Source organism: Pelodiscus sinensis, chromosome 24, assembly GCF_049634645.1.
Source record: "Pelodiscus sinensis isolate JC-2024 chromosome 24, ASM4963464v1, whole genome shotgun sequence".
Taxonomy (NCBI): Eukaryota; Metazoa; Chordata; order Testudines; family Trionychidae; genus Pelodiscus; species Pelodiscus sinensis.
Window position 1 is genome coordinate 12254722 of NC_134734.1, and position 13230 is coordinate 12267951.

The following is a 13230-nucleotide window of genomic DNA, read 5'->3' on the forward strand; positions in this document are numbered from 1 at the left end:
AAACATTCCATGTTATGGGACATGCTACCAATGTGACAGTAACACTTTTAATTTCCATTCTCAAATGGTGAAAAACAGCACACCACAAACTGTGGAAAGAACTGCACACGATCACACTAAGTCAACGTTTTTCCTAAAGAGCTGGGAAGACACATTCCCTAGTAAATGATTTGAGATTATGTGAAAATAGCTGTGCATTTGGCTCCCAAAACTCTTGTCTAGGTTGTGCAACAGAGGTCATGCCTGAAGATAGCTCCTTTCTAAGCAAGGACATATCTACTTGGGAAATGCAGTCCATACGGAGAGAGGGAAAAAATGGATGACATTTCTGTTGAACTCACCTGGGATATACAGCAAAGGGGCAGAAAATGAAATCAGTGTTGAGTGGGATAGACTTGCAGAAAGACACCTATTTTTAAAAGATACCTGAGATTTGGTTTCTTTCAGGGATTCTGAGTCACACCTGTATTTAGTCCCTAACTTAAATCTGTGCTACCAGGTTTTAAGGAAATCAATGAGCATGTTTAGCAGTGATATACCTCACAATTATGACAGATATGCTCTGTTGCTGTGAAGAATTCGGTTCCAGAAAAGTGTAAAATCACTCCCTAATAATGCCAAGGATTTGTGAAGAACTCAGGTGAAAATCGTAGGTACCAGTGGTTGCTTTTCATCCCGGAGACAGACCCCCTGGACCATTTTTTAGTACTTCGCTCCCAATTAAGTGGCATTGATTGTGGTCCTTAATGGGAACAATTCTCCTTTACCATGTGGATCCAAAGTTTCATGAATCACAGAGAGAAACAGCTGATTCCTTTAGAACCATTCCATGCCTATAGGTTCAAATCTGTTTGCTTTGCTGAACAAGAAGCAAGGGATGGTAGCTGATGAAGAAAAGGATGTTTGAGATAGCATTCATTTATCCTGCATGGTAAGTCCTAAGACTGTGTTTGGCCTCTTAGTTTTGCTCCTGCGTCTTATGCAGTTGCATCACTTGTCCTTCCCCTCCTGCTCCTTTGAATGATTAGGAAGTGTCAAAATAGAGCTCAGGTGAATTTTTTTATGATGCAGCCTTCCCAGGTAGTGTGAAAACCCTTCTAGCAAAACTTATGGGAGTAGACCTGTCGCAACTTGGTTCGGTGATGTGATGGGAGCCAACTACGCAGTGAAAACTACTGGATGATGGTGAAACAAATGATTTTTTATTAAACAGAATGGTTCTTTTATCAAAAATCAAGTGACTTTTAAATGAATTTTTAACAAGTAATTGCCTAATGCTTTTACAGGAGGGGAAAACTGAACCAAACTGCACTTAACTGATTACAAACTTTGTGATTATAATTCGACTATATTAAATCACTATCTCTAGTTCGCTTAAGGCAGCGCAGCATGCAAGCAAAAAAATACAAAAACAAAGCCAATATAATGATAATAAAAACTCTGTCCACAGCCCAGCCCCTCTATGATTATTTTAGGGCAGCTGGTGGAGTTAGTCATTAATCTACCTCTACAACTTAACTCCTAGGTTTCTATTTCTAACACTTATACTTGGCCTAAATACAACACCACTACACAACACAAGATTATACAATTTACACAGTGTGGTTGATAGAACTCAATTACACTCTACAGATTTACACAGTGAAATTAACACAATTCAACTATTAACTAAATCAGTAACTAATATATTTAAGCAATACTTACAAATCCAGTAACAATAAAAGCGTAAAGACACACTAGAACTCAGAGCATGCTCAGAATTCGTGCACCCCATCTTTGACTCGAAGACTGGGGAGGCAGCCTCAGAGTGATCAATCCTTCAACCAGGCAAAAAGACACATTCCTTCAATACACGGAACCTCTCTGAACAAAGGGGTCGAGGGTCTTTTATAACATAACCTGATATCTGGTACCTTCTTAGGGTCTGTTCCCTGGCTGGGCCTGATAGGCTGGTAATAAGGTAATGTGCCCTATAGGATTTTTCATGATGCCCACCTGATGGCCCCATGTGGGCATGGTCAGTGGGCATGCGTCTTATCTCCCTATGCCTACCTCCCTACCTTCAAGGACTAGTCGAGAGTCTTATTTATCTCTTGCAGCTGTGCTCTATCTTTTCATGCTCACCTCCCTGTTCTTAGATGCCTACAAGGTTAAATTCTGTTCACAGAAAGCTGAATTTTGCCCTTACAAGTTATGCTTTCTCAGAGTGTGGCAGCAGCCTACATTTTCTGTGAGGGGCCTTTGTGTGGCAGAATGGGCAATGCGCGTGTGAGGCTGTGGTCAAAAGGACCTGCTCTGTGACAAGACCCAGGGAGTCATGAACTCACAGAGGCTCCTAAATTATTGAAGAGAATGACTTCACACAAAGCTTGCTGGATAGAAATGGGAATTAAGTGAAAACTTATCCATAGGAGTATATTTTGTTATCTTTGAATAAACTGTCACCAGAGAAAATGAACTTACATGTAGTTAATTATTGTTCTGTAAAAGACTGATTATACGACTGATTATATGATGATCTTGGCACCAAAAGTGGAAGTGTCCTAATAAAATTTGCAGATGACACAAAGTTGGGAGCTATTGCCAATTCAGAAAAGGATTGGGATATCATACAGGAAGATCTGGATGATCTTGTAAATTGGAGTGATAGCAATAGGATGAAATTTAATAGTGAGAAGTGTAAGGTTATGCATTTAGGGATTAATAACAAGCATTTTAGTTATAAGCTGGGGACACATCAGTTGGAAGTAACAGAGGAGGAGAAGGACCTCGGAGTCCTGGTTGATTATAGAATGACTATGAGCCGCCATTGTGACATGGCCGTGAAAAAGGCTAATACGATCTTGGGATGTATTAGGCGAGGTATTTCCAGTAGGGATAAGGAGGTGTTAGTGCCATTATACAAGGGCTATGTTAGTGCCATATGTCGAGGGCTCAACAAAGCATTGAATCTACTTGCCCGTGGCGAGTAGATTTCAGCCGGTCGCCCCTTGTTTCCAGCGCACGCATGAGCAATACGGGTCTTGCGCATGCGCAGTGCGGGGCTGGCGAGTGGCTTTTGCCACCGTTCGTCAAGCTTTGGTCACGTCGACAAAGCAACTTGCTTTGTCGACAGAACTGGATGTAGTCTAGATGGTCTTTGTCGACAGAAGCTTTGTCGACAGTATCCTGTAGTCTAGATGTACCCTTTGAGAGGTCAGAGGGGAGAAGGTCATTTCACGTGGCCAGGGACTTGAACCCTCAGATTAAAAATTTGACGGTCTACCAACGGAACTAGCCAGGCTTGTAACGCTGAAAGGAGTCTAGATCTCTACCTGCCCTCTCTTACTATATGGAAAATAGTGGCTAATTCTGAAAAGTTAAACCTCACTCCAAATGAATTAGGGTTGGGAAATATGTAAGAGAAACTGCATATATGAGAAAAAAAAGAACCAGCTGAGACTGCCATTATTTCAGTTTGAAATGGAATTTATTTTGATGAACTTTATAATGAACCGTCTGTTAAGAAGAATATTACTTGTGATGGGATTTGTAACCTTTTTTCCCAGGTAGAGTAACAAGTTTCCTAGTTTTTCTTGTTTGCAAAACAAAAATCTCACGTTGGACAGCATATGCTCAAATTTAAAAATGGGGTGGAAGCAGGCTGATTTGGTTCTTTAAAGCACTTCTATTTATGGGTGCTGAGTCCACTTTTCCTTTGAGGTGCCCAGCTGTTTAACTCCCAGGCTGACCATGAAAACCTCTCCCAACCTGGCCTTGCGTTTCTTTCATATCTGTTATCTTTTGGGTTCACACGTCGGTGCTCCACGTGGATCATAACAATGGATCCCTTGAGACAGCTGCTGAGTTAAGTGGGCCTTTTCCAAATTGACAGTGGCCAAAGTTTGCCTCATTTCAGCTGGAGTGGGAAACATCTGGATCAAAAGGAGTGGCTTACACCTGATTTGCCTGAGACCTTGTGGGAGGTGAGGTAAGCTGGAATTGACAACAGTGAAGTTAATGGAAAGGGTGGAAGTTCTTTACCTTTTGGGTCAACAAGCCTGTTCTATTCATTCCCTTTGACTCATCTGGCACTGGTCATTCTCAGGCTGCGTGCTGGGCTAGATGGACCATTGGTTTGACCAAGTATGGTCATTCTTGTATAAGCCATGTAAGAAAGACTAGAATCCCTGGGCCCATCCCTTCAGGGGAAAGAAGCATAACACAGGAGCTAGAGATCACCAAATGAAATTAATGGGTAGCTAAAACAAAAGGAAATGTTTCTTCACACAACACATGGTCAACCTGTGGAACTCCTTGCCAGAGGATGTTGTGAAGACCAGGACTTGAACAGCATTACAAAAAAAACCCAACCCTAGATAAATTCATGGAGAATAGGTGCCTCAATGACTCTTAGCCAGGATGGGCAGGGATGGTGCCTGTTGCCTCTTTTTGTCAGAAGCTGGGAATGGGTGACAGGGGTGGGAGCTCTTGATGAGCCCCTGCTCTGTTCATTCCCTCAGGAGCACCTGGCATTGGCCACTGTCAGAAGACAGGAAACTGGGCTAGATAGACCTTTGCTCTGACCCAGTCTGATCGGTCTTATGTTTTTAAGCACAATGTCCGCAAGCTTATGCAGTGTTCACTCATTTCCAGTACCTGGAAAAGCCTGCCAGCCCAAACTGCTGAGCTAGCTCTGTCATTACTGGTGGCCCACACTGTGAGTGCCAAGAGCAGGACACAAAGGGAAAGCAGATTCTCCCCAAATTGGTGATTAACACTGAAGTTAAACTTACCAATGAGTCACAAATGGTTTACATGAATTTCTAAGGCTAATGAGAGGGGACTTTGGGATTCATTTCACAGTGTGTGTTGGTATAAACAGCACCAGGCTGGATCGTGAATGGAGACGGATGGACTTTGAGCTACGCGGTAGCAGAGTCCAGCTGCCTGACTGCCATGGGCCATGCTGAGCATTTGGGTTTTGTGCCTGGCCTGGCGCTGCTCTGAGAAATTCTCATGCCATGAATGGCTGCACAGTGCAATGGCATGATGCCTCCACACGTCCTACGGCAATGGAGACCCATCTGTGATGCAAGGAGAACAGGTATTAACACCATATGGCACCCAAGGCCAATGCTGAGCCATGGGGCATGTGCGGCTGGGTGGGTGGGAGAGGCTTCAGGCGTCCAGAGCTGGCACAGATTCCCCAGAGAAAGGGGCTGAATGGGAAATGAAGACCAGCAGCAACAAATAGCCCATAACATGTGACTGAAAAAGCTACTGGAGGTGAGCAGGAGCTTGTCAGAAAAATAAATCAGGGAAAGTTTCAGAGTGGTCAGCATGTTAGTTTCAGCAAAAACCCCAAGGAGGCGAATAGCACATTGATGATTAACAAATTTATCTGGGCATCAGCTTGGGTGGGCTGGAACCCACTTCCTCAGATGCATGAAGTGGAAAGTTCAGTTTGGCAGGGAACTGTACACATGCAAAGATAGGCGTGTTACATTATTATGGGAAGGGCCAATGCTAATCAGGCCAATTAAATCAGGAAGGATACAATCCACCATCAAAAACTGATGAGAAGGTGAGGATACCGCAAGTGGGGGCGGGAGACGATTGCTTTTTATAGTGAGCCAGCCATTCCCAGCCTATATCTACACTACATCCTGGATTGATGCTCTGAGATTGATACATTGGTGGTTGATTTAGCAGGACTAGTTACAGGGAACACTGCTCCCAGTGCTCTTGTATTTTGGCACTCCACATCACTCCAGGCCCCCAAGGGCTCCCTGAGCTCCCTCCCACCCCATTCCCTCTGCTTTCCACAATGTTTCATTTGTACTGAAGATGTCAGAGGCTACAGCTCAGCCCTGGCATAAATTAAACACTGGCCGGGCAGTCTGCTATTGGTGGGTACTGGCCAGGTGCCCAGTTACGAAGGTAACGCCAGCTGCCAGGAGGAGAGCAGAATTAAGGGTGGCCTGGTATATGGTGTATAGTCACCCCTCTGTGCTGCTGCTGTGGCTTTTGGTGCTTGATACTTGCCGAATGGTTCAAGGCAGGCTTTGCACTGTCACATGGGGGAGGGGGAGAAGGCTGCATCTTGCCAGAGCCCACAGTCCACCTGCAGCCCTCTGGGCACTTTTGGCTCACCAGCACGCCATTTCAGATTTTGGGAGGTGGGAGGGAGCTTTAACCAGGTGTAACAGTGTGTTGGGGAGCCCCAGACCCTGCACCCCCATCCACAGCCAGTAGAGTAAAAGGTTTTATTGCTTCTCAGAGACACAGCATAGCATAGGAGTGATGTCAGCTCAGACACGAAGGCTACGTCTACGCTACAGGCTTTTTCGCAGCGCAAAAACTTGCTGAGTGTCTACAGTGCATGCATGTTCTTGCGCAAGTAAATTCACAGTAAAGCATCAGAAAAGAGGGCTTCTTGTGCAAGAGTTATTCCTCTCCCCATGAGGAATATGTCCTCTTGCGCAAGAGCTCTTGCACAAGAAGGCAGTGTGGACAGGCACGTATGGCTAAAATGGCCATCAGAGCTTTCTTGCGCAAGAGAGCGTCCACACTGCCATGGATGCTCTTGTGCAAAAGCATGTCTCTTGCACAAAAGCACATGGCAGTGTGGATGTACTCTTGCACAAGACGTTTTGCGCAAGAACTCTTGTGCAAAACAGTTCTTGCGCGAGAATCCTGCAGTGTAGACATAGCCCAAGAGCAAACAGCTTTATTCCTCTCGGGGGGGAAGGGTTCACAGGCAACTGATCACTGCCCCATTGTCTTCGGGAGTCACAGAAATTGCAGGAAAAAATATATTTTAAATGAAAAAATGGTACAAAAATAACAGCTGTTCAACACAACTCCCGGCAACGTGAACGCAAATGTATATATAGGAACTTGTGCACAAAGGGGAACTTGATGACTGACGGAAACTCCTTGCTGTGGGAGGAACAGTAGAAAGGAGATGCTCCATGCTTGTTTTGACAAGGAAAACTGATGGACTGTGTCTAGACTGGCATGTTTTTCCGCAACGCTTTTGCAGAAAAACTTGCCAGCTGTCTACACTGGCCACTTGAATTTCCGCAAGAACACTGACGATCTCATGTAAGAAATCAGTGCTTCTTGCGGAAATACTATGCGGCTCCCGTTCAGGCAAAAGACAGCTCAGATTTGTTTTGCGCAAAAAAGCCCCAATCGCGAAAATGGCAATCGGGGCTTTTTTGCGCAAAAGCACGTCTAGATTGGCACGGACGCTTTTCCACAAAAAGTGCTTTTGCGGAAAAGCATCCGTGCCAATTTAGATGCTCTTTTCCGCAAATGCTTTTAACGGAAAACTTTTCCGTTAAAAGCATTTGCGGAAAATCATGCCAGTCTAGACGTAGCCATGGAGTATAGGTGAGGTTATGAGTAAATGTGCTAAACAATCCCAGCAACTATACATGGGCTATATCCAATGTTCCTGCTTCTCTTTTCCATCCATGTGTGGATTTTTTCCCATCCACATGGGAAATAATTTTATGTGCACTGAGGCATGTGCAAATGTGCACCACCAGGAGAAACACAAAACTACCTGTGGGCGCTCTGCTAATCAGCTGGGCAGCATGGGAATCTCTCCTGATTGGCCATACAAGTACACACCTTACAGGGACCAGTAGCTTTGTAGCTTTACAACTATCCTTGTAGTAATGGAAAATCCTAGTGAAGAGGAGGCCCAGATACATTTGCTTTGATGGAGCTAGTTGAGGCCGTGCCTGTTGTAACCAAACATTTAACATTCCTGTATGTTCCCCCAAATGCAGCAGTGCTGCAGTCACTCCCCCCCCTCTGGCCACTGCCCCCAAGCATCCCTGCCTGTTGCTTTATTCAGATTCCTTCAGCTAGCCCAGGTATCAGGTGACTGGGCCATTTCCTACGTGTCTCCCTTCAGGGACCATCCCCTGCTGGGCACAGACACACTCTCCAGACCAGCCTAGGGCAGTAGGGATCACACCCAGCACAACACAGCAACCAGTGAATGCAAAACCAGAATGGATCCAGGGCCACAAGAATGGACAGCCCCCCACTACGTCACACCATGATTCTTGCCCAGCTTCCTTCCCCCTCTTTTCTGAGGCCTGCCCCTGCTCCATCCTTCTCTGAGGCCTCACCCTGCTCACTCCATCCCCCTTCCTCCCTGAATCTCGTTCACTTTCACCAGGCTGAAGTAGAGGGTTGGAGTGCAGGCTCTGGTCTTGGGCCAAGGGGTGCTGAGTCGTGGGAGGGGACACCCTGAAGGCAGGGAGGTGAGGTGGGTTCCGGAGTGGCCTAGGGGCTAGGACATTTGCCTGGGGGGTGCAGGGTTGGGGGCTTGAGTCTTTCCCACACTAGAAACAGCCAATACAGGCTGCTCCAGGGATGGAACTGGCTCCTGAATTAAGGATAAGGGATAGCCTGAAGCTAGGGAGGTAGAATGGCAGAGGGGATCAGGCATTTGCCTGGGGAGTGAAGGGTGGTGAGTCCAAGTCCCACCCATCCTGGGAGCATCCAGACAACCAACACAAGCTCCTGCATTAAGGAAGGCAGGACAATGGACCCTCTGAGGGTGGGGTGTTGGCTAAGGGCTACTTGCCTGGGGTGTATAGGGCCATGGGATCAAGTCCCATTCTGGGAGCAGCCAGACCACTGCCCTAGGGATGCTTATGTTTATTTAATACAAAATCAAATAAAAGGAAAATGAACACTACTCTTGGATTACATGTATTATCTTTTGTAATAACTCAAGCTAGTAAACACACCAAAATGAATACCATCCACTCATAGCTCAGCTTTCAGACGCTAAACAAATCTGAGTCAAACAGAAATAGTCATGCTCTCCTTGCAGATATTAATTCAATATTTACTGTCGCTGGAAAAAAGATTAAAAGGCATACACTGCATAAGAGTGAATCTGGGGAATGTTTAGGATCCATGCTATACAAATACAAGTGAAACAGATCTTCAAAAATAGAAGTTTTCCTGATGTGAAACTTTTACCTTGCGGCTTTGTCTACATTGGCAAGATTTTGCGCAAAAGCGGCTACTTTTACGCAAAATCTTGCCACCTGTCTACACTGGCCGCGAGTATTTGCGCAAGAACACTGATGTTCTAATGTACAAAATCAGTGCTTCTTGCGCAAATACTCTGACGCTCCCGCTCAGGGATAAGCCCTCTTGCACAAGTATTCTTGCACAAGAGGCCAGTGTAGACAGGCAACGTTAATTACTTGTGCAAGAAAGGACAATGGCTAAAATGGCCATCGGAGCTTTCTTGCACAAGAGAGCGTCTACACCGGCACGGACGCTTTTGCGCAAAAGCACATGCCAGTGTAGACGCTCTCTTGCACAAATACTTTTAACGGAAAAACTTTTCCATTAAAAGTATTTGCGCAAAATCATGCCAGTGTAGACGCAGCCTGCGTGTGTCACCAGCTCAAAGCGTAGAAGCCCCGAGCAAATTAACACATGGCTTTTTTTGTGGACAGATCCATGTTCCAAAGAGCTTGCAAATGAGGTTTCATCTTATAAAACAGCTAGCATCACATCTAGTACTTGCTATTTCTGACTCATAAGAGCCAGAACTCTACCAGATAGCAAAGATCTGGCCTTAATGCAACACAATTTTACTATGTATTAATTAGTAACACAAGAGTTAAAAAAAACATTAAGATCACAGTTCCTTTGACTTCTCTTGTTCCTCATAAAATGAGATTGACAGGAGTTGGAGTAAGAAGTCCTCCCGTTTGCCATTATTTGAAAATTATGGAGTAGGGCTGATTAATCTCCTGTGCAACTGTGCGGCAGCACAGCTTCATGAAGGAACATTGCCTTTCATTTACCCTGCTTTTTCCACGGGGCTGGTGGCAAGCAATGAACCACTGATCCCTCTTCCCCTTCAGCTGGCAGTTCTTCCGACTCCAACACCATCTGGGTCACATGATCCTCCAAGTACTTCCTGCCTCTCTGATTGGAGAACTCGCTCACCCCAAGAGAGTATAGACCCTCCTTTGGTGAGGAAGGGAGTGGGGATGAACGGAGTAGAGGCTGGAGCCAGCTCCTCCATTTGTAGTAGTAGGTTCTGCTCCTCCTCCCTGGGAGGATGAGCGCCCCATCCCCAGTTACTCAGCTGAGCTCCCTGGGTGGGAGTTCTGAACTTTTGAATGGAGCTGAGAAAACAGCTGTGCAGCCACGAGGGTGTGGAGCTAACTAAGAACCTTGGTTGGAATTGTATTTATTTTCATGAAAAACTGAAGTTATTTTACATAAAACTAAAGATATAATTTGAATATATGAGACCTCCATCTACCCAGTGTCTAAAGTTCTGTGTTTAGCTCATGTTTTTAAACGACCAACACTAAGGTTAGCACACGCTAAGCTAACATTACATTCTAGGATACTCTTATTTGATTGTACCACTTTAATTAATGAATGACAAAGCACAATATGTTAATAAAGGTAATGATAATTGCTCAAGCAGCACACGTTTGGCATTTTAGCATGCACTACCCAAAGAATTAAATGTAAGCAGAAGAGAGAAATAAAATTATGAAATGCACAGACCAGTCAAAATCTACAACAACGGCACATTGAAAGAAAAGAATATGTTTGCATTGCAGGAAGTACTAACAAGTTACAACAATGTAAGTATGTATGGGGCAGAGCATAGAAAAAGACCATGTGTGAGCTCCAGGAATGCATGAGGGTCTGCATGCTGCTCCTTTAAGAGTGCCACACTTGCCAGTTGGAAATAAAGCAGTTATGTTCCACTCTTGGTGAGCCTTGTCCTTTCCATCCCACCCCACTGCATGCTTGTGGCTGGAGAGATGGGGTACATGGGTAGAGGGGCAGGAGACACCATATCATTGTCCCTCTGTCTCCTGCCTGCCCCCCAAATAGCAGACGGGAAGTTTCCCGGAGCAGCTGGCCAGGGACAGATCCAAGGAAGTGGACAGGAGCTGCAGGAACAAGCAGAGCAGCAGGGGGAGGGGCACCTCTGCTCCAGAGGCACCCTTTTTATAATGGTAGTATAGCCTTTCACCACTAGCTAAGGACAGTAGTAAGGAAAAGTATAAGTTTAACGCTCCAAATTTGTTTACGCAAGAAAAAGTGATGGCAATTATGTCAGGTCTTCAGGAAATTTACCGAATTATGATGGACATTACAAAAGGACTTTTTTTAAATTGAAAAAGCAGTTGTTTTTACACAAAGATCCCTACGTGCGGTTACCTAAATTTGGTGGAATTAAGGTCCAAATAGATTTATTCTCCTTGTTCTTTGTTGAGATCATGCCTGCTTCCCCCACCTGTAGCTGACGGAGATTCTTGTTATTGGGGAGCAGTTCCATGACACAGAACAAAGAAGTTGATTATAAAGAATTGTTCCCCCCATCCAAGGAAAAGCATGCAACAGGAGGGTAAAGCAGACAGCTCAGCTGGGAAAACTGAAAGATCATAGGGACACAAATGAGGCCTTAAATTTCACTATAGGGTAATTTGAATTCGCAAAAGGAAAAAAACCCTTCTCAGCTTTAGACCTGGTTTTTATTCTCTCTCTCTCTATTGCTGTGTCTCTAATCAATAAAGAATATGCTCTGATATAAGCACTTGCCACATTCATAAAATTCACAGGGTTACTCTAGTGTGGATTTTCTGATGATCTGTAAGGTTTGATCACTGAGCAAAGGTTTTCCAAAACTCACAGCATTCATAGGGTTTCTTCCCAGTAGGATTCTCTGATGTTGAATAAAATGTGAGCTCCAAGCAAACTTTTTCCCACAGTGGCAGCATAGATAGAGTTCACACAGGGGAGAAACCCTCTGATGTTGAATAAGGCTTGAGCTCTGAGCAAAGGCTTTTCCATAATCACTAAATTCATAGGGTTTCTTTCCTGTGTGGATTCTTTGATGTTGAATAAAATGTGAGCTCCGAGCAAAGTTTTCCCCGCACTGGCAGCATAGATAGGGTTTCTCCCCTGTGTGGATTCTCTTATGGCTAGTAAAGGTCGAGCAATTAGTGAAGGTTTTCCTGCACTCACAGCATGCACAAGGTTTCTCCTCTGTATGGATTCTCTGATGGCACATAAGGGTGGACCAGCCAGTGAAGGTTTTCCTGCACTCACAGCATTCATAGTTTCTCTCCTCTGTATTGATCCTCTGATGTCTAATAAGGTGTGAGTACTTACTGAACTTATTCCCACACACAGTGCATGAGCTATTTTTCTCTCCCATGAGGATAATCTGCTGGGCTGTAGTTTTCTTGTGGGATTTCTGAGTTCCCTGATAATGAACAGATTGACCAACTTTCTGTGTTGGCTGGTTTCCCTGCTGCTTCTCTGGCCTGTACTGACTCTCTTTTTCCTGTTTACAATTCCTAGACACTCTCTCTTTGCATCTTTGCAGTAATGCCCAATGTGGTTCCATTTCTTCATCTTCCTTCTGAGGATTCTGCTCTCTGGTCTCACTACCCAACCCAACACCTGCTGAGATGGAAAAAAACCACACACACACACACACACATACAAATCCCAATCAACTCTCAGAAACAGGAATGGAAAAGGACAGAACAAACCAGAAGAAAAGCTAGAGATGGGGGAAAAAATCAAGGCCTGAATTTTCCCAAACTCCTCCCTAAAAGGGAGAGAAGAGAGGATTACTTCTGCATCCAACTTCCATCCAAACATTCAGGGAGAAGGAAGTTTGAGGAGACAGCTACTATCAGTAGTCATTCAAGATGGGTAGGAAGCCTCCAGCAGTGTCTGTCCTGAGGATGAGACTCCTGCTGAGAACTCAAAGTTCACATGGTCCTTGTTAGGAATCCCAGCTGTTTGCTTCGACACTGAGTTGGTTTAATGATCACTCACCTGTGTAGGCACCTCTCAAATTCTCTCTTTCCTCTGAGCCCTGCAGACAATGGCTCTTTTTCTTGCTCCAGCTGGGAGATGACATCAGGTTTGGAAACTGAAAACCCTGCTCAGGGGAAAGAAGGCATGTGAAATCTGGTGAATTCATGAGACATTTGACACACAAAAAAAAGTGCTGTTATTTTAACCCCAGACCATTTTAAAGCACTGGAAACACTGGGCCAGCTCCCCATGTTCTCAATGGTGCAGGATTGCTCTTCTAATAAGGGATTTAGCTGTGTTCATGCCTACTGGGAACGCACACCAGCAGACACTCCTGATGACAGGAATCCCAACGCACAAGGCCTGATTTCACTGTCTGTCATGTTTTTT

General features: G+C 44.9%; 1 protein-coding gene and 1 pseudogene across 1 annotated transcript in view; one reads left to right on the forward strand and one right to left on the reverse strand.

Moving 5' to 3' along the window:
* Nucleotides 1-13230, forward strand: part of LOC102443733 (uncharacterized) — a 277521-nt gene that overhangs the window by 210861 nt on the left and 53430 nt on the right. The gene's annotated exons all lie outside the window — the stretch shown is intronic.
* Nucleotides 7241-12846, reverse strand: LOC142819501 (uncharacterized; annotated as a pseudogene).